The 21,186-nt window shown below is 43.8% G+C and overlaps 1 pseudogene; it reads left to right on the forward strand.

Annotated features, from left to right (window-relative positions):
- The first annotated feature begins 3,424 nt into the window (after positions 1–3,424).
- Positions 3,425–20,008, forward strand: LOC125097313 (peptidoglycan recognition protein 4-like; annotated as a pseudogene).
- The last annotated feature ends 1,178 nt before the right edge of the window (positions 20,009–21,186 follow it).

Raw genomic sequence — 21,186 nt, forward strand, 5'->3', positions numbered from 1 at the left:
TTTCAAATAATCTGCAGACCACCATGCACTGCAGAACACTGAACTAAGACAGACTATATATACACTATCAGCTCTCCAGGCACAGACTTACATTCAACGGTCATGTGTTTTTTCCAAGGCCCAAAACAGATTTAAAAGTGGGTCTTTAAACATTTAACATTTTTAAAAATTAACATCTAATGTATTATTTGCCCCAGGGGTAAAGGTCTGTGAATCATCAGGCTTACACATTTCACAGCACTCACCATAGCCCATACACTACCCAATGTCCATAACCCAACCATCCTATCCCAAACACCCGCCCACCCCGTCCAGCAGCCCTCAATTTGTTTTGTGAGATTAAGAGTCTCTTATGGTTTGTCTCCCTCCCGATACCATCTTGCTTCATTTTTTTCCTTCCCTAATGCACAAGACCCCCCACCCTGCCTCTCAAATTCCTCATATCAGAGAGATCATATGATAATTGTCTTTCTTTTACTTATTTCACTCACCATAATACCCTCTATTTCCATCCACGTCATTTGCAAATGGTAAGATTTCATTTCTTTTGGTGGCTGCAAAGTATTCCATTGTGTGTATATATATATACCATATCTTCTTTATCCATTCATCTGTTGATGGACATCTAGGTTCTTTCCATAGTTTGGCTATTGTGGACATTGCTGCTATAAACATTCAGGTGCATGTGACCCCTCAGATCACTACATTTGTATCTTTAGGGTAAATACCCAATAGTGTGGTTATTGAATCATAGGGTAGCTCTATTTTCAACATTTTGAGGAACCTCCATGCTGTTTTCCAGAGTGGTTGCACCAGCTTGCATTCCCACCAACAGTGTAGGAGGTTCCCCTTTCTCTGCATCCTCTCCAACATCTATCATTTCCTGACTTGTTAATTTTAACCATTCTGACTGGTGTGAGGTGGTATCTCATTGTGATTTTGGTTTGTATTTCCCTGATGCCAGGTGATGTTGAGCACTTTTTCATGTGTCTGTTGGCCATCTGGATGTCTTCTTTGCAGAAATGTCTGTTCATGTCCTCTGCCCATTTCTTGTTTGGATTATTTGTTCTCTGGGTGTTGAGTTTGATAAGTTCTTTATAGATTTTGGATACTAGCCCTTTATCTGATATGTCATTTGTGACACAGACTTATTCTTTGTAAGCATTTTACTACTAGTCAAGATGAGAAGAAAGTGAAGGTTAGGAAAAACAGCAAGTCAGCAAAGCTTGGGAAACTGATGTGGTCCTTACAGTGTTGGTCCCAGGCTATAACTGGGTAAACTCAGAACCCCTCTGCTCTCTTTCACACTGCTCCTGAGGACTTTCTCCCCAGCCTGGTCTGGTCAATTAAATGGGGGAGAATAGCAGGTGGAACTGGCACACTCATGGGGGCTTCTCGAGGGGACATTGTTGGGGCCCACAGACCTGAGTGTAAGACTGCAGTCCCACTTAGGCCCACCTGTCTGGATTTGGGACATTCCCTTAGAAGGGTTCTTTCTGTAGTCTCAGGAGACTGCCCCTCTTTCCCTAGGAAGTGAAAACTCTACAGGTCCCTGCAGGTTCCCCATGAGGGAAATATCTACACAGGGAATGGAGTTTCCTCTGTGAAGATTCTGTGAAGACTCATGATTTCCAGGAGGCCAGGATGCAGACTAAGGAACCAGTCAGGTGATGACTGTATGAGGGCCTTGAGTAGGTGAGGGGCCAGTCACTCTTGGTGGTGGTGGCAGATGCATTGGCCAGAATAAGTTCTAGTGATGATGGCATTTTGTGCTGCCTTCTGTAATGTACCTTTCTATTTCCTTGCCCCCATCCTATCGGTGCAGGTGAACCCCTTGGAAGGAGGTGGGGTGGGGTGGAATATTGGTCAATGACCCCTATCTACAGCCTTGAAACTCCTGAAGCAGGTCAGTCTTGCTGGGGATGAAAACAATTTTCCTCTGCCCTTCAAGATTCTTTAGCTGGATTAAAAATTCAATTGATGTGAGGCATATTAACAGGAGAAAATCAAACAAAGCTTAAGAAATTATATTCCTCCTGGGGCACCTGGGTGGCTCAGTGGCTTGAGCTTCCACCTTTGGCTCAGGTCATGATCTCAGGGTCCTGGGATCGAGCCCTGCATTGGGCTCTCTGCTCAGCGGAGAGCCTGCTTCCTCCTCTCTCTCTGCCTGCCTCTCTGCCTACTTGTGTTCTCTCTTTCTATCAAATAAATAAATAAAATCTTTAAAAAAAGAAATTATATTCCTCCTGTATACATGGGAGAGCCCCTGGAAAACTGAGTTACTCACTGAAATGGCCAAAGCCATCACCTTGAATACCATTTTCAGCTAAAGACCAAAAATGTTGGTGGCAGGGAATCAATTGTGGGAGGTCACCAGGAAAAGCACAGCAAATAAGGGCAAGGTTTAAGCAAATTCAAGTCATTGCTTTCTCCACTGATTGCATCTTCTAGAGATTTGACAGTCACTCCCTCTTTCTGGTACTAAAGGAGTCACCCTTACAAGTGGAGATTTCCCTTATTTATGTAAAGGCCTCTTACAAAAAGTTTATTTCTTGGTTTTCAGCATTTCTCATGGCTCTTGTGTATTTCCTTAAAAAAATAACCAGCTTGGCATAATCAATATGCCAAAGAAGCATATCTTGGAGTGGCAAAATTTGTTCCTCTTACAGTCTCCAAGGCCAGGAAGTTCCCAGATGTTGGGTTGGTCAGGTTTCTAAGGACTGGCAATGAGAAAACAGCTCAGGGAGCCTAGGGCAATCACGTCATTTCCCAGGGAGGAGGTACCTGGGCTTATTCACAGGGCGAGGCCTTGCTTTCAGCTTGAATCTGGTCTCCTTCAGTTCCTCTGGGTGCCCTGGATAAAACCTGTGGGAGCCTCAGAACTCTGCCCCCTCTCCACCTTCCAATAGGGATCCCCTTCCCTCTGGAAGACCAGAGCTCAAGTGTTCCCTTGGTGAGAAGGAGCGTGAAGGCCTGGGAGGTTGCAGCTGGAGGAGCAGGGCAGGGCCAGTGGCCAAATTTGAAGGAAGGAACTGCCAGCCAATGATGGGAGAGCCACCTGCACCCTGACCTGGGTTGGGCTGGGACAGTGCAGGACCCACAGGTATTTCTGAGTGTGGGTGTGAGTGTGTTTCTTGTTGTGAAGCCCTCTCCCTTGGAAAGGACTGGATGTACCACATGGAGTGTTAAGATCAGATCTCTTCTGCCCTAGAGCTGGGGAATACCCCTGACTGACTCTTGTACCCTCTCTCACCCCACTGCATCCCCAACTGGGAAGGAATTCTCAGCACTAGACCCATCCATGTGTGTTTGGATTTCTTAGTTCTACTATTCCTGGATTTTACAGTTCTCTTCTATAAGAATGGGGGTTAATAATACTACATGGCAGGGTTAGCATAAGGATTAAATAAGATTATATGTGTGAATGTCTATGCTGGCCTTGTACATTAGTAGTCACTCAGTGAAATCTAGTTGCCCGGGGAAACAGAATGAGGGTGTTTACCCATCCAAGGAACACCTGACATATACTGGGGACCTTGAGAGTCCTGGCCAGATGCTGGCCCTCAGGAGGCCCATAGTTTGGCAGGAAGGCAGACAGGAGTACCATGCAGTGGGGTGGGTGGCCTGTTTGAGGAGTGAAGATAGTCTGATTAACTGTCAGTGTCTCTCCTAGGACTGAGTTCCTCACTCTCCTATCAGTGTTTTGGGACCACATGAGGATGTTTCTTTGGCTCTGGGTCTTAGGGCCTGGGGTGAGTATTCCTTTACTGGATCTTTATTTTATTTTTTTTTTCTTTCTTTTTTTTTTTTTTTTTTTTACAGCTTTATAAACATATATTTTTATCCCCAGGGGTACAGGTCTGCGAATCGCCAGGTTTACACACTTCACAGCACTCACCATAGCACATACCCTCCCCAATATCCATAACCCCACCCCCCTCTCCCAACCCCCTCCCCCCATCAACCCTCAGTTTGTTTTGTGTGATTAAGAGTCACTTATGGTTTGTCTCCCTCCCAATCCCATCTTGTTTCATTTACTCTTCTCCTACCCCCTCAACCCCCCATGTTGCATCTCCTCTCCCTCATATCAGGGAGATCATATGATAGTTGTCTTTCTCCGATTGACTTATTTCGCTAAGCATGATACCCTCTAGTTCCATCCACGTCGTCGCAAATGGCAAGATTTCATTTCTTTTGATGGCTGCATAGTATTCCATTGTGTATATATACCACATCTTCTTTATCCATTCATCTGTTGATGGACATCTTGGTTCTTTCCATAGTTTGGCTATTGTAGACATTGCTGCTATAAACATTCGGGTGCATGTGCCCCTTCGGATCACTATGTTTGTATCTTTAGGGTAAATACCCAGCAGTGCAATTGCAGGGTCATAGGGTAGTTCTATTTTCAACATTTTGAGGAACCTCCATGCTGTTTTCCAGAGTGGTTGCACCAGCTTGCATTCCCACCAACAGTGTAGGAGGGTTCCCCTTTCTCCGCATCCTCGCCAGCATCTGTCATTTCCTGACTTGTTAATTTTAGCCATTCTGACTGGTGTGAGGTGATATCTCATTGTGGTTTTGATTTGTATTTCCCTGATGCCGAGTGATATGGAGCACTTTTTCATGTGTCTGTGGGCCATCTGGATGTCTTCTTTGCAGAAATGTCTGTTCATGTCCTCTGCCCATTTCTTGATTGGATTATTTGTTCTTTGGGTGTTGAGTTTGCTAAGTTCTTTATAGATTTTGGACACTAGCCCTTTATCTGATATGTCATTTGCAAATATCTTCTCCCATTCTGTCAGTTGTCTATTGGTTTTGTTCACTGTTTCCTTTGCTGTGCAAAAGCTTTTGATCTTGATAAAATCCCAAAAGTTCATTTTTGCCCTTGCTTCCCTTGCCTTTGGTGATGTTCCTAGGAAGATGTTGCTGCGGCTGAGGTCGAAGAGGTTGCTGCCTGTGTTCTCCTCGAGGATTTTGATGGATTCCTTTCTCACATTGAGATCCTTCATCCATTTTGAGTCTATTTTCGTGTGTGGTGTAAGGAAATGATCCAATTTCATTTTTCTGCATGTGGCTGTCCAATTTTCCCAACACCATTTATTGAAGAGGCTGTCTTTGTTCCATTGGACATTCTTTCCTGCTTTGTCGAAGATTAGTTGACCATAGAATTGAGGATCCATTTCTGGGCTCTCTATTCTGTTCCATTGATCTATGTGTCTGTTTTTGTGCCAGTACCATGCTGTCTTGATGATGACAGCTTTGTAATAGAGCTTGAAGTCCGGAATTGTGATGCCACCAACTTTGGCTTTCTTTTTCAATATTCCTTTGGCTATTCGAGGTCTTTTCTGGTTCCATATAAATTTTAGGTTAATTTGTTCCATTTCTTTGAAAAAAATGGATGGTACTTTGATAGGAATTGCATTAAATGTGTAGATTGCTTTAGGTAGCATAGACATTTTCACAATATTTATTCTTCCAATCCAGGAGCATGGAACATTTTTCCATTTCTTTGTGTCTTCCTCAATTTCTTTCATGAGTACTTTATAGTTTTCTGTGTATAGATTCTTAGTCTCTTTGGTTAGGTTTATTCCTAGGTATCTTATAGTTTTAGGTGCAATTGTAAATGGGATTGACTCCTTAATTTCTCTTTCTTCTGTCTTGTTGTTGGTGTAGAGAAATGCAACTGATTTCTGTGCATTGATTTTATATCCTGACACTTTACTGAATTCCTGTACAAGTTCTAGCAGTTTTGGAGTGGCGTCTTTTGGGTTTTCCACATATAGTATCGTATCATCTGCAAAGAGTGATAGTTTGACTTCTTCTTTGCCGATTTGGATGCCTTTAATTTCCTTTTGTTGTCTGATTGCTGAGGCTAGGACTTCTAGTACTATGTTGAAGAGCAGTGGTGATAACGGACATCCCTGCCGTGTTCCTGACCTTAGCGGAAAAGCTTTCAGTTTTTCTCCATTGAGAATGATATTTGCGGTGGGTTTTTCATAAATGGCTTTGATAATATTGAGGTATGTGCCGTCTATCCCTACACTTTGAAGAGTTTTGATCAGGAAGGGATGCTGTACTTTGTCAAATGCTTTTTCAGCATCTATGGAGAGTATCATATGGTTCTTGTTCTTTCTTTTATTAATGTGTTGTATCACATTGATTGATTTGCGGATGTTGAACCAACCTGGCAGCCCTGGAATAAATCCCACTTGGTCGTGGTGAATAATCCTTTTAATGTACTGTTGAATCCTATTGGCTAGTATTTTGGCGAGAATTTTTGCATCTGTCTTCATCAAGGATATTGGTCTGTAGTTCTCTTTTTTGTTGGGATCCTTGTCTGGTTTTGGGATCAAGGTGATGCTGGCCTCATAAAATGAGTTTGGAAGTTTTCCTTCTATTTCTATTTTTTGGAACAGTTTCAGGAGAATAGGAATTAGTTCTTCTTTAAATGTTTGGTAGAATTCCCCCGGGAAGCCGTCTGGCCCTGGGCTTTTGTTTGTTTGGAGATTTTTGATGACTGTTTCAATCTCCTTACTGGTTATGGGTCTGTTCAGGCTTTCTATTTCTTCCTGGTTCAGTTGTGGTAGTTTATAGGTCTCTAGGAATGCATCCATTTCTTCCAGATTGTCAAATTTGTTGGCATAGAGTTGCTCATAGTATGTTCTTATAATTGTCTGTATTTCTTTGGTGTTCGTTGTGATCTCTCCTCTTTCATTCATGATTTTATTTATTTGGGTCCTTTCTCTTTTCTTTTTGATAAGTCTGGCCAGGGGTTTATCAATCTTATTAATTCTTTCAAAGAACCAGCTCCTAGTTTCGTTGATTTGTTCTATTGTTGTTTTGGTTTCTATTTCATTGATTTCTGCTCTGATCTTTATGATTTCTCTTCTCCTGCTGGGTTTAGGCTTTCTTTCTTGTTCTTTCTCCAGCTCCTTTAGGTGTAGGGTTAGGTTGTGTACCTGAGACCTTTCTTGTTTCTTGAGAAAGGCTTGTACCGCTATATATTTTCCTCTCAGGACTGCCTTTGTTGTGTCCCACAAATTCTGAACTGTTGTGTTCATTATCATTTGTTTCCATAAATTTTTTCAATTCTTCTTTAATTTCCTGGTTGACCCATTCATTCTTTAGAAGGATGCTGTTTAATCTCCATGTATTTGGGTTCTTTCCAAATTTCCTCTTGCGATTGAGTTCTAGCTTTAGAGCATTGTGGTCTGAAAATATGCAGGGAATGATCCCAATCTTTTGATACCGGTTGAGACTTGATTTAGGACCAAGAATGTGATCTATTCTGGAGAATGTTCCATGTGCACTAGAGAAGAATGTGTATTCTGTTGCTTTGGGACGAAATGTTCTGAATATATCTGTGATGTCCATCTGGTCCAGTGTGTCATTTAAGGCCTTGATTTCCTTGTTGATCTTTTGCTTGGATGATCTGTCCATTTCAGTGAGGGGAGTGTTAAAATCCCCTACTATTATTGTATTCTTGTCGATGTGTTTCTTTGATTTTGTTATTAATTGGTTTATATAGTTAGCTGCTCCCACGTTAGGGGCATAGATATTTAAAATTGTTAGATCTTCTTGTTGGACAGTTCCTTTGAGTATGATATAGTGTCCTTCCTCATCTCTTATTATAGTCTTTGGCTTAAAATCTAATTGATCTGATATAAGGATTGCCACTCCTGCTTTCTTCTGATGTCCATTAGCATGGTAAATTCTTTTCCACCCCTTCACTTTAAACCTGGAGGTGTCTTCGGGTTTAAGATGAGTTTCTTGTAGGCAACCTATAGATGGGTTTTGTTTTTTGATCCATTCTGATACCCTGTGTCCTTTGATTGGGGCATTTAGCCCATTAACATTCAGGGTAAGTATTGAGAGATATGAATTTAGTGCCATTGTATTGCCTGTAAGGTGACTGTTATTGTATATTGTCTCTGTTTCTTTCTGATCTACTACTTTCAGGGTCTCTCTTTGCTTAGAGGACCCCTTTCAATATTTCCTGTAGAGCTGGTTTGGTATTTGCAAATTCTTTCAGTTTTTGTTTGTCCTGGAAGCTTTTAATCTCTCCTTCTATTTTCAATGATAGCCTAGCTGAATATAGTATTCTTGGCTGCATGTTTTTCTCATTTAGTACTCTGAATATATCATGCCAGCTCTTTCTGGCCTGCCAGGTCTCTGTGGATAAATCTGTTGCCAATCTAATATTTTTACCATTGTACGTTACAGACTTCTTTTCCCGGGTTGCTTTCAGGATCTTCTCTTTGTCACTAAGACTTGTAAATTTTACTATTATGTGACGGGGTGTGGACCTATTCTTATTGATTTTGAGGGGGGTTCTCTGAACCTCCTGGATTTTGATGCTTATTCCCTTTGCCATATTGGGGAAATTCTCTCCAATAATTCTCTCCAATATACCTTCTGCTCCCCTCTCTGTTTCCTCTTCTTCTGGAATCCCAATTATTCTAATGTTGTTTTGTCTTATGGTGTCACTTATCTCTCGAATTCTCCCCTCGTTGTCCAGTAGCTGTTTGTCCGTCTTTTGCTCAGCTTCTTTATTCTCTGTCATTTGGTCTTCTATATCGCTAATTCTTTCTTCTGCCTCATTTATCCTAGCAGTGAGAGCCTCCATTTTTGATTGCACCTCATTAATAGCTTTTTTTATTTCAACTTGGTTAGATTTTAGTTCTTTTATTTCTCCAGAAAGGGCTTTATATCTCCCGAGAGGGTTGCTTTAATATCTTCCATGCCTTTTTCAAGCCCGGCTAGAACCTTGAGAATCGTCATTCTGAACTCTATATCTGACATATTACCAATGTCTGTATTGATTAGGTCCCTAGCCTTTGGTACTGCCTCTTGTTCTTTTTTTTGTTGTGAATTTTTCCGCCTTGTCATTTTTTCCAGATAAGAGTTTATGAAGGAGCAAGTAAAATACTAAAAGGGTGGCAACAACCCCAGGAAAATATGCTTTAGCCAAATCAGAAGAGATCCCAAATCGTGAGGGGGGAGAAAGGGGATAAAAATGGGTTCAAAAAGAAAAAAAAAAAAGAAACTATTAAAAAAAAGAAAGCCGATAAAGAAAAAATATAAAAAGAGGAAAAGAATATATATATATTAGATAAACTTGCAGAAAGTGGTTGATTTTCTGTTTCTGGAATTGCTGTTCTTCTTCCCTTCAATCTCCCATTGGATTTGTAGGTGTTTGCAATCTTTAGATAAGCTATTTAGCTGATCTCCTGCTACCCGAAGTAGTCTCAGCCTGCTACTTCTCCGCCATCTTGACTCCTCTCCCTTTACTGGATCTTTAAATGAGTTCTTTAAATGTTACCTCATAGCAGAGTTCTTTAAATGTTACCTCTCCCTTAGGGAGAAAAAATAGCTTTGCTTTTGGAACACAGAACTTGAAGTCTATAAACCTGGTTTCAAATCCTTGGCTTACCTCCAGCAATGATTTTAAGCAAATTATTCACCCCTTTAAACCTTTATTTTCCCATCTGATAATTGAAATAAATTTATGATTTCCCAAACTTTTGAGGGTTAAATGAGATAATGCACATGAAGAACTTTGCACCTGAGCAAGGGAAGCAATGATTCTATCTGTATGTGGCTGGGGTTTAGTTTCTCAGTAAGAGAAAGTTTCTTGAGGCTAGGGGTGTCAGTCACATACAGAGGGGCTTTGGCACAACACATGACCCCAAATCAGGCCTGAAAGAACTGACTTGATTTGTGCAATTTTCCATATCATCTTTTCATTGTTTCTACTTGGTAAAATCCATACAAAAGAAAACCTTGCACTTTTGAGATGCTTAGATACATTTCCAGTTTGTTGTTGTTTTCCCAATAGTGTATATAGATGCAGCTCATGAGAAATGGGTATATTTCCAACTTCCTGCTCTTGGCTATTTAATTGTATTCTGGGGATTCCCTGGAGTTGGTGTTGAAGAAAAATATGCATGTGTTGCTATTGGAGGTGGTCCTCTGGTCAGCACAGAGGGTTCTCCTGGAGAGGCCTTAGTGATCTGGCCTGAATCTGTCTCTGAGATGGCTAGTACTGGGACTCTCTGAGGACCATGTAAAATGGACTGTTCTTCTGCAGGTGATTTCTCCTGGGATGAAACACAAGTGAAACGTGTATCAGAGGGCCTTCGGGACCTGTTTGGCAACATCTCTCATCTCACTGAGAACGGAAAACTCAGTCTCAATGGTGAGGAGGCTTAAAGAGAGCTGGGTATGTTCTGTGACTAGAGTGCTTCTGAAATCTGCTCTGCCCCTTGTGGTTGGCATGTGGTAAATGGGACTGAGACAGTGGAGCATCAAGAAAACACCTGCAGGGATGCCCCAGGCTTTGGGGGTCTGGTGTGGTACCAGAAGAGGACAGAAGCCAGGACAGGGAGATTCAGCATCTGCACTCAGAGCCCTCTAGCCTTAAGATGGAGAACCTCACCTTGCCCTGAGGGAGTCATCCAACTGAATGGGAGGGCCAGGACCTATCTGCAGAGAGCCTCTAGGTTGAGGAAGAGATCTAGTCCCCTCAGAAAGCACTCAGGGCAGGACAAAGGACACAGTAAGAGTCACAGAGCAAACTGTCAGTGAGCATAGTGTGCAGCAATGAAGGGATTAGTGCAGCAAGGAAACCCAGAGGGGCCACTCAGGGCTTTCCCAGGGGAAGCAGTGGGAAGGAGCTTCTTCCCTAAAGCAGAGGTCCAGAAGTAGAGCAGGGCAGTAGCTTCAGGGTGGAGTCTGTCCAGTGGGATATGGATGCCCTCTATAGGGAAGCAGAGCATCTAAGCTGCTCTAGGCATGTGCATACTCTGCGGTGGGGGCAGTGGAGAGGAAATAGTTGAGGAGGTGAGAAGGAGATGGTGTGTCTGAAAAGTAGATGGTGTCTGTTGAAAGCCTCCTCCCAGGGCTCTTCCACCCCTATTGGGCCGATGCAGCCCAGAATGGCACCCATGAACCAGGGAGGTTAGTGAGGCAGCAGTGGGGCAGGATATGCTGAGTGATATCATCCTCACCTTCATGATTACCCCACAGATGTATCCACAGTGATCTCTTGCAAGGAATGGGGGGCCGAAGCTGTTGGCTGCAGCACCCCACTAACCATGCCCATGGATTTCCTTGTCATGCACCATATCCCTGGACTGGAGTGTCACAACCAGACTACATGCAGTAGTAGCCCAGAGGCTATGGGAGCTGCAGGCTCATCACATACACAACAGCTGGTGTGATGTGGCCTACAAGTAAGGGCCATGTGGGGGTATATGATCAATGTTGTTCCTTAGGGTGCTCCTCCCACCCTTACTTATGTCTTCTTTCCTCATTTCCTGGGTTGAGCTTATATCAGATTTATAGTGAATAAAATATTAAAAACCCTATAAAATTCTAAATCCTTTTGAATTTCCTAGGAGATCTCCTAAAAGGAAGCAGGGAAGGTTAAATAATAACTATACTTCCTGGCTCCCTCCAAAACTGGTTCACACAGCACACTGGTAGTTATGAATGACTACCAAGTGCGTGGGTGCATTTGTCAGGCATACATTACCATGCTCCAGGTGAGGGGACCGAGGCAGGGACATTGTTTGATTTTTCTGAGAGTCATCCAATTACAAGGTTGTGGAGCACAGACTGACTCAAAACTGGCTCTTTGCCCACTGCATGTTCCACTTCACTGCATGTAGGGGGCTCTTATGGTGAGGCGTCTTACTCTAGTGGTCACTCTAGTGGGCCCTCTTAGTGCCTAGGACCGCATGTCCTCAGCCCACCTCTGACCTTACCTAGGTGTAGACAGTTCCTATGCATGGTGATTGCTTTTCACTTTGACGACCTTCTGCATCTCTGTTTTTCTGCTTCAGACTTTTACCACTCCTGATGGTGAAAGGGAGTTAATCCCCCCCAGGGGTCAACAGTTGTAAATAACTTCCTCAGCCCTCAGTCCTTCTTAGGGACAATCTTTAGGTGCATGTACTCAGTTCCTTGGAAGTTTACCTACCTGTCTGGTGGCAGGCAATGGGGGGGAATGTTCTGAGCCCCAGGTAGCCATTGTGAAGCTGGCCCAATTGTGTATACTTTGTTGGATTTCTTCCTTCTGACTCACTCTCCTTGCTCCCTCATACTGGCTTCTGGGACCCCTTCTCAAAAAAAGTGCCTGCATCCATGTCCTTATCTGAGGAGATACTTCCTGAGAAATCTATATAAGACAGTAACCTGGCAGGGAGAAATCACATGAACAGCCTATGTGGAGATGACACAGGTTAACATGCATTTTGGAAGAAGGGGGAGAGCTGTGTTTGAGGCAATGTGGAAGCTAAGAAGAATCTTACAGTGTAATTGGGTTAGCTACTCTGGTGGCACCAGGGCCTCTCTTCCTTCTTAGTGTGTAGGATGATTTACATAAAACCTGGGCTTCTAAACAAAGGAGGGAGATAGGGAGTTTGGGGGTGGGTTCTGAATTCTAAGGGAATATAGTTGACTTGGCCTATCCACTGTCTGGGACAAGTACATGCAAATTCCCTGTAGTGAACAGAGCTTAAGCCCTTCTCCTTTTGGAAACTGATAAATGGTTCCTTTTGTGGGGGTGTGCCACAGTGCCAACCACTCAGCCTATATCTCCTGCTCCACAGCTTCCTGGTTGGGGACGATGGCAGGGTGTATGAAGGTGTTGGCTGGAATGTCCAAGGCGTGCACACCCAGGGATACAAGAACATCTCCCTGGGCTTTGCTTTCTTTGGCACCAAGGAAGGGAATCATCATCTCAGTTGCCCTTCTCCAAAGAGTTACCTACTTCTTTGTTTCTACACTGCCTCCTTGACCTTCTCCTAGTTCCCTGATGATCTACTGTCCTGCAGTTCCCCTCTCTCTTGGCTTACATGAATGGTGTTGATTCTCCTCTTCCTACTCTGGTTTCCTCCTCAGTCTCTGAGGTGTCTCCTCTTCCCCTGGATATCTTGCAGTGGAGGTGGTAGCCAGTGTTTCTCTTTATGAACATTCTCTTTATGGAAGGATGTAGGCTTCTGCTCTCTTCTGTAAGTGACTGTCACATCTTCCTCTCTGACTCTGACCCTTCTGCAGCACCAGACCCTGCTTCCCGTTTCCTACCAGGCACCTCATCCTCCCATCTCTCTTACCTCAAGATTTCTGTACAATTTTTAAGACCACTCTGAGGCCTCCAATCCCTGAGTCCCTTCCACTTTCTTCTAGTCTTACTGCTGTCTGTCCTCCCAACTCTCCCAGCATCCTAACATACATGCTCCAGGACCATTCCCCTGAGTTTATGCACCCTTGACTGTTAAAGCTCTTTTTCTTGTCCCCTCCCAATACTCTGTGAGAAAATCCAGACAAGTTTCCTGATCTGCTGTTACACAAAGTACAGCCTGAATTCTGGAGGAAGTGACCCAAGAAGAATCAGAAGGCAAGCTCACACCTTCCATTTCCAATTCCAGGGTGGTTTCCAGCACACCAGAGGACTCTGTGTTCAGCATGTGTGTGTGTGTGTGTGTGTGTGTGTGTGTGTGTGTGTGTGTGTATGTGTTATTGTTACCTGGGTGTCACCCTGTTAGTAGTAGGGTCTTGAGCATGTTACTTCTTGAAGCCTCAAGTTCCCTTCTGTGAATAATAACATAACAGCATCTACCTCAGAGGTTTGTGGTTTGAGGATTAAAGAAATTAATACAGCAAAGAGGCTGGCACATGCCTGGAAGAGCCCCTGCCAATGGGAAACCCTGACCCAGCTAGCTGGGCATTCCTGAACATGGGGCTGCATTTTAGCTCCTCCATGGAGAAAGAGCAATGAATGAAGTTTTGGCAGGTTATTGGGAAAGGTCTTCATCCTGGGGCAGGTGGATCCTTGACTTTTAGGCTTTCCAACCTAGGTGATGAGCCAGTTTCTTGCCAACAGCTATGTAAGGGCTGGCAGGTCATCTAATCCTTCCCCCACAACCCCATGAAATGCAGGCCAGACCCAGGTTGCTACAGATGGCTCTTTTTCTGGCCACAGTCCCAGCCTGGCTGCCCAATCAGCAATGAAGGGCCTGATCTCCTATGCTGTCCAGAAGGGCCACCTGTCATCAAAGTACGTTCAGCCCCTTCTTGTGAAAGGTGAGAACTGCCTACTCCCTCTGCAGAAGGCAAATCCCAAGGAAGGTAAGACCTTCAATCCTACCGGGGCCTCCTTCTAGACCCACCCAACCAGACTACCCCCTACAAATTTCCAAATGCCATTGGGAGTGGACTTTTCAGTTAGGCTTTCATTGGATCCTTTCTGATAGGCAACTGGTCACATAGCTCTCTGAACCTTTGGGGCTGGCACACCTTGCGAAGGACCCTCCAGGTTACCTCTTTATCCCTCAGATTCCTAGAATGATAGAGCCATTGTATTAACCTGGCGTAATATATGTGCTCTCATTATTTTTAATCAGTCAACAATTACTTACTGAGAACCTGTTATGGAACAAAACACAAAAGTGGTGCCCCTGTGAAGTTTCAACCTAGAGGGTAGGAAAAAAAAAGCAAATAAACAAGTCAAATATTTGGCATGTTAGAAGGTAAAAAGTGCTGTGGAGGCAAACAAAAACAAAAACAAAACAAAAAAACATGGAGAGGAATAGGCATCTAACACATACAAGCACAACACATAAAAGCACAAATGCACATCTTTCTGAACCAGAACAGCACTGATAAACTGAAGGGCTTACATCACTACCAATACCGAAGTCAGAGGAAATTGTTAGGGTAATTTGGGTACTAAATACTAGATTTAAAAAAGGGTTTAACAAACAGTAACATCAAAACCAGTATAGTTAAGTGGCACTTGGCTGACTCAGTTGGTAGAGCATGTGAATCTTGATCTTGGGGTCTTAAGTTTGAGCCCCACATTGGGGAGAGAGTTCACTTAAAAAAAAAGTATAGTTAATAACCACTTTCAACCTTTTCCTAGTCTTAATAAAGTTTTAAAGATAATTATCTCTATTATATGAAAGCTCTGAGTAAATTTGATCTCAGTCGTTGGATTAGTGCTATCTACTAAAATTAATAATTGCTTATATTGACAGAGAGTTTTAGGGATTACAGGTAAGTCTCAAAGACATGATTTCAGCTGGTGATTCAACTAATTTGTACAAAGGGCCCTGTTATGTAGGTACACACACACATACGCACATGGCAATCATGCAGATAGATAGGTATCCTTTTTCCTTGGGAATGAACATCCATTTATCCTTAGGATCAACATCCCCACTGTCCTTTGGGTTTTGTTTTTGGGTTAGATCCCATGGCTCTATGATTCTTGCCTTTTGAATATAATCCAATCAGGCAAACATACTCACCTCCCAGGTGGGCTCTCTTGAGTTACACAGTCAGAGTCAGGTCAGGATGGGTATGTTCAGTAGTGAACATGGGTGGGCACAATAAGCCCACATATCCACCTTTTTTTTTGCTTCCCTTCTCAGTTTGCTCCACCATTATCTCATGGTCTGCATGGGAGGCCAGGAAGACCCATTGCCCCAAGATGAACCTCCCAGCTAAGTACGTCATCATCATCCACACTGCTGGGAGAACCTGCATCATGTCTGATGAGTGCTGCCTGCTGGTAAAAGATATCCAGTCCCTCTTCATAGACAGGTTGAACTCATGTAACATTGGTTATAAGTAAGTGGACCTCAGGACATGTGGGCTTCTTTTACCTGAGGACAGACTCTGAACTTTTGAATGGGAGAGAAAGGAAAGTAAAGTTTACTGAATGTGCACCATATTAGAGGTGCTTTATGTATAACTTTGATTTTTTTAAATATTTTATTTATTTATTTGACAGAGAGAGAGAGAGAGAGAGATCACAAGTAGGCAGAGAGGCAGGCAGAGAAAGAGGGGGGAAGCAGGCTCCCTGCTGAGCAGAGAGCCCCATGTGGGGCTCGATCCCAGGACCCTGAGATCATGACCTGAGCCGAAGGCAGAGGCTTAACCCACTGAGCCACCCAGGTGCCCCTATAACTTTGATTTTTCATGCAGCTCTGGGTGAGTCTTACTTAGGATATAGCTAAAGGGCTAGTCATTCTCCTTGGGCATGTACTCAAAATGTGTCCTTTTTAAAGATGCCAGGTTTACACACTTCATAGCACTCATCATAGCACATACCCTCCCCAATGTCCATAACCCCACCACCCTCTCCCTCCCTCCCTCCCCTCGGCAACCCTCAGTTTTGTGAGATTAAGAGTCTCTTGTGGTTTGTCTCCCTCTCTTCCTACCCTCCAGTCCCCCCATGTTGCATCTCCACTCTCTCATATCAGGGAGATCATATGATAGTTGTCTTTCTCCAATTGACTTATTTTACTAAGCAAATACCCTCTAGTTCCATCCACGTCGTCGCAAATGGCAAGATTTCATTTATTTTGATGGCTGCATAGGATTCCATTGTGTATATATACCACATTCTCTTTATCCATTCATCTGTTGATGGACATCTAGGTTCTTTCCATAGTTTGGCTATTGTGGACATTGCTGCTATAAACATTCGATGCACATGCCCCTTCGGATCACTATGTTTGTATCTTTAGGGTAGTGCAATTGCTGGGTCATAAGGTAACTCTATTTTCAACTTTTTGAGTCACCTCCATGCTGTTTTCCAGAGTGGTTGCACCAGCTTGCATTCCCACCAACAGTGTAGGAGGGTTCCCCTTTCTCCTGTAATTTTTTTTAATAAAGAACACGCTGACTTAATGGGATTATAAAAACTTCTTGCAGGATGCACTCCAAGCTCACAGATAAGATGTATGAGGTTAGAGACCATCTCATATCCATCAGAAATAATCATACTGAATGTTAAGTCTCAGGATGGGCCACCACTAATCCAGACAGTACACATTAATCAAGAAGCCCTTTGTCTAGGGGCTTCATGGCTTAGCAGTGGAGTTGGATTTTAGACCTACCTTCCTTCTGGCCAGGCACTCTGTTCAGGGTACAAACAGCTTAGCCATGAGCAGTAGCCCTGCCTTAGCTGGATTTACCAATTACCCCTGGATTACCAAATCCAGTGGGCTTATATTTACCAATTGTGATTACCGTGGAATTACAATTACCACGTGATTCTATGCTGATAGAATCTCCTCTCTCCTTCCTGCTTTAGTTTCAACCCTTTTGAGATAGGAGAAAATTTCCTCTAATACCTTTCATCTGTTAAGACTTGTCAAGTGCTCTGCTATATCCTGCTATGCAGGTTTATACAGAGTTGCTCTCTTTGAATAGAATGGATACCTGAAAATTTACTATGTGTTTTTAACCTAAACTGGAAAATCATGGGTGCTGAGAAAGGACCTTTTCCTTTTTCCATTCAGGTTTCAGAAGCCAGTTTCCTGTCTCTTGGTTTTTGACCTTTTATTGTGTCCCTTGTACCATAACTTTCATGACCCTGCTCACTGTGAAATGACCTGTAGTCAGGAGTAAACACCCACTTGCTATAAATTAATTCACTGAGAATGCAGTTGAATGCCTACTCTGTGACATGAGGTTATGCTCTGGGGATGCTATCAGATGTAGCACAGATTTGGTTCTTGCCTTGATGGAGCTGATACTCTGCTAAATGAGAAAGATAATTGAATAAAAAATAAAAGATAAATGAATAAATCATAATAGAGTACATTATGTGTTATGATAAAGGGTGCAAAAATATAAACAGGAGACATTTTTAACATGCTAGCTTGCTAAGGTATTGGGTATTAAGGAAGTACTACTTGAGAGGTGACTATCAGCTGACCTAAGAAATGAGCGAACTTGTCAGAAGAGTGGGAAGAGTGTTTCAAGCAGAGAAAAAGGACCTCTGTGGAAAGTCCTGGATGCCAGCCCAAAAATGGTGTCTTTGAGGAACCAAGAGAAGTTTATCATAATAAAAATAGATGACAAAGAGACAGATGGTGAAAGATAAGGAGGCAAACAGGGGCCATCTCATGAATAATCTTGACACTTAAACTGGGAAGTTTGGACTATGTTGCCAAGGGACTAAAAGCAGGATTTGATATTAAATTTGTATCAGAAAGACCTGAAGAACTGCACATTTAAAGAAAGGACACAGGGAGACAAGGTGCAGAGGAGTGAGGGGCAGCCACAAAAGACAGCTGGGAGAGAGAGCAGGGTGGAAGTGAAGCGGGGAGGATGTTTGTGGATGCAGAGGGATCAGGCAAGGCAGGGCTAGAGAAATATACTTTGACCTTAGTAGTAAGGCAGCCACAGCTTACCTCCAGGGAAACAGTGTCATTGGCAAGGTTTGGGGAAAGCCAGGTTGCAGGGATGACAGCTGTTGCTCTTTTCTTCCTAGACTGTGAGCTCCTTAAGGTAGCAGCAGTGTGCCAGAGCTGGATAGGCTCAGGAGAGTGGATTATTAGGGAGCCAGGACATTTTTTAAATCATCAGTAGCTGAAAATCAGCTATGGTGGGAGTTTTACACTACAGAAATCAGTGAAGGCTATAAATTGGGCTTCCTCCCCTTGCCCCTTTCTGATGAAAGCTGGTTTATCAACATGCCCTTGCTGTCTTTTTTGTAACTCAGTGCTTAGAATTTAATAGCTAATCAGTGTCTGCTGAATAAAGCATGAGTGATTGAATGAATGAATAAATAAATAAATGAAACAATCCCAGATTGTCTGTCTGTCATGCTGACATCCATCTCCCCTCATGGTCCTTTAGCTTCCTCATGGGGCAGGATGGTGCTGTTATGAAGGAGTGGGCTGAAATGTCCAAGGTTCCCATGCTCCTGGCTACAATGACACTGCCCTGGGCATTGCCTTTATGGGCACTTTCTTGGGTAAGTGCATGCTTTGGGCAGTAGCAGTCATTGTATGGTGTTTGAGGGAGAGTGTCTCAAATGCAAGACAACAGCATCAAACTCAGGCATCACTTCAGTGCCAGCATATGCTAGACTTAGCCAGCTTCAGATTTATCATTTGACTAATCTGAGTGTTACCAGGAGTGAACTCCCCCACCCCCAGAGAGAAATGCCCACCCTGAATCTATCTCCTTCACAACCAATCAAATGTCTTTCTCTTCTGACATCAAAATATATATAAGACAAGGGGAAAATATCTTTGTGCATATATTTTGCTAAGTTTTTGCCATGGCAACAATGTGGGAACCTTTACCTTATTTGCCACATCCCTGGATTAGTCCTTGTATCAGCATCCAGAATGTTCACTGACAATTGCCATTGTTCAGAGCTCTTGACTAGAGTTTGTTTAAACTCAGGGAACTTTTGCTGCACCTCTGGGAAGAGGAGCCCATGTCACTGGGACTGGTTCAGGGTGATACTAAAATGAATGTTGGGTGGGGCGAGGGGATACCTAGGAAGGTGCCTGGGATGGGGGTGGGTGTGTGAAGGTACAGGAAGCACACCTTGTGGCCAAAGCAAGGTTTCTCAGCTTCAACACTATTGACATCCTGGATCAGGTAAGTCTTTGTAGAAGAACTGACCTGTGTATTATAGGACCCTTAGCTGCATCCCTGGCTTCTGCCACCAGATGCCTGTAACATATTTTGCCTAGTTGTGACAACCAAAAACGTGTCTAGACAGTACCAAATATCCCCTGGGAGGCTAAATTCCCTTATTTGAGAACTACCAGGTTAAATATTTGCAATGGACAAACATTCTGTACATCCCCAAACAACTCTATGTATCCCAGACTCTGTTCTTTTCATTCAGGAAGAACTTTGATGCTGATGAATCTAAGGCCTGACTATGTTTTCTGCATATAGACTTGCAGGCAGTAGCAGAATATATTAGAATGGTGGTAGGGGTGCATTAAGGGGGATTCAGGAGTGGGTCCTGCCCTGGGTAGGGTGCCTTGGAAACCTGTAACAGATAGATAACTGTTTTGCAGATACCTCGCCCAATGCCACAGCTTTGGAGGCAGCCCAGAACTTGATTCAGTGACCTCCCAACTACCTGCTGGTGGGGCACAGTGATATTGTCAACACCCTGTCTCCTGGGTGAACTTTGTACAACATCATTAAGGCTTGGCCTCATTTCAAACACTGAGGAAGCCCTTGCTCCCTCTGAGACTATTCCCTGTGCCTGCCTGGCTGCTGGGCTTTCCCTGTCCTCACCCTCCGTCCTGACTCAACACTTGGGTGTTCTGTCCCTGTCAGCCCCATCCTGTCCCCCCTTTCTCAGGTTAAGATGATCCTCTACTGCTAGTACCCCACTATCCTCCAAGCAGCTCTGAGACCCCAGAGCTGGACATTCCCAGCCCTCTGATTAGGCCCCACCTTCCTCTCTCCTCATCTTCCCCTCCCCTGAGCACCCAGCTCCTAAGCCAGGTGGGAAGGTGGGCTGATGCTTGTTTAACTTCTCTTTCCCTTTCTGGCTGCCCCTCTGTCCCATGTACCTTAGCCCTGCCATCTGCCTGGCAGCCCCCAAGACTCACACAGGTTCAAGGCCTGAAGCCCCTCTCTGCACACACACCAACTTGTCCAAGTGTGAATGTGGCCCTTATTTCAGGCCTCCATCACTTATAGGTGTGCTACCTCCCTCCACTGGATTGTGAGGATTTCCAGTTTTCTTTTTCCCCATATCCTCAGGCCCTCAGCAGTGTCTGAGTCTTGTAGGTGCTACAGAAGTTTGTTGGAGAGGTGGATGAATGAATGAAAGAGTGGATCAAGTCCCTGCTCCCCTTTTCAGTCTGCTCCACTACCCCTTCTCTGGGATACCTTCTGGGGCAGTCCTCCATCCTGCCAGCTTTCTTTCTGTTCCTGCCCTTCCCCATCTGAGGCTCAGAGCCAGCTCTTGTGGCTTATGTGTAATGGTTGCTATGCCTCAAGGGTCCTGTGTCCTGTCCTCCTTGAACTCCCTGAGGACAGAGACTGCATTCCTCCAGGCCTATCTGAGCTGTGTCCATATAAGTCACCTGTGCCCTCCTAGGTGTGGGTTCACTGGGGACATAGAACCTGGCACTCTGCACTCTAGGCCTGGGATCCTCCCACCCAGAGAGAAGCCAGATACTGAAAGTATTCTGCATGCAGTAGGCAGTATTCTGCTGTGCACTGGAAGCACATGGGTAGGATCTTATTTCTCCTGATCTGGAGACATGAAGGGGGAAGAAGAAGGGGAGGGTTAAAAAGAAGAAGCCAGAAACATGACTTTTCTCCCCTCTATAACCTTTGGTATTCATACTGTGTCTGGTGTTTTACATCTCTTCCTTCTGGGTATTTACCCCA

This window comes from Lutra lutra, chromosome 4, assembly GCF_902655055.1.
Source record: "Lutra lutra chromosome 4, mLutLut1.2, whole genome shotgun sequence".
Taxonomy (NCBI): domain Eukaryota; kingdom Metazoa; phylum Chordata; class Mammalia; order Carnivora; family Mustelidae; genus Lutra; species Lutra lutra.